The following is a 1,413-nucleotide window of genomic DNA, read 5'->3' on the forward strand; positions in this document are numbered from 1 at the left end:
ATATATATTCTATAATTATTTCAATAAATTTGTTCTTACTGACCCTTTAATTATGGCCACTACTGTGTGTGTGTGTGTGTACAAACATAACATGACACTGACGTTTGAACTATATCTGCTTTATTTGTTATGCATACACGCACTGTTTTGTATTAGTGAATGCATTTTACATACGAATTCGCACCGTACATAACTCTGGTAAACACATTAGATTATTGTGTCTTATGTGACAGTGTATGCATGTCTTATGTGGCATGCATGTGTTAAGTTTCTATTTGAACTTTGTGTATATGTTTTTATCTGTGAAAATATGATTGTGTGCTTTTTAGCAATGATTATGTGCGTATGTTTGTGGTTCCATATACGCCAGTAAGTGCAATGTTGTGCATGTCTATCCAGGCGGGTATATGCGTTGGTACACTTTCTTTTACTGTATTACTCTCGCAAGAAATTGTTGACATTTAGGCATTCATGGGAAGATTGATATGATAGCTGCATATCTCCAACGATTTCAACTTATAGTAACATATATCAGTTACAGAAATTTTCATACAAGGTTGTAGCTCATAAAAAAGCGGTTCCATTCACAGGTATTAACACAGACCGTGAATGATAATATTTTTATATAAGGCAGTCTTCAACATTTCCTCCTATACAAATGAAACACCGACAAATTATAGTACAAATCAGCAAAAAAATAATGATAAACATATATGTAGCATATATATATATATATATATATATATATATATATATATATATATATATATATATATCTTTGTGTATATGTGTGTTTGTGTGTGTTCGTACTCCTACAAAAAGCAACTGTAATTCGCAGCCAGCGTACCTAAAGCAACGCTAGATACGTTTCAATTTATTGAATTTTATCTCTTGTTTCCTGCTATCACTATCTCCATTTGTTTACTTTTAATAAATATTTCTCCAATACCATTTGTCTTTAGTGCCGTCTCTGTTCTCTTTATTGGTGTTGCTGTTGTTGTTATTATTACTAACAATACCACCACCACCACCACCAGCGCCACTACTACCACTGTGATTACTATTATCTTTAACATCATCATCACCGTGATTTTTAAAATTACTTCACTTTTCTTGATGTATTTGTTATTCTTAGCATTGTGGAGAATGTCCTCTGAATATTTATACATATTTAGATGAGATTTTTATCAAACGTTAGATTTCATTTTGTATTTGATAAATTTTCATATGTGTATATATTTTTGCCGCTGTAACGCATTTGGATGATTCAGAAGCGGGAGAGTGTAGATATGGAGAGAGAGGAAGAAAGAGAGAGAAGAGGAAGAAAGAGAGAGAGGGGGAAGAAATAAAGAGAGAGAGAGAGAGAGAGAGAGAGAGAGAGAGAGAGAGAGAGAGAGAGAGAGAGAGAGAGAG

Source organism: Octopus bimaculoides, chromosome 12, assembly GCF_001194135.2.
Source record: "Octopus bimaculoides isolate UCB-OBI-ISO-001 chromosome 12, ASM119413v2, whole genome shotgun sequence".
NCBI lineage: Eukaryota > Metazoa > Mollusca > Cephalopoda > Octopoda > Octopodidae > Octopus > Octopus bimaculoides.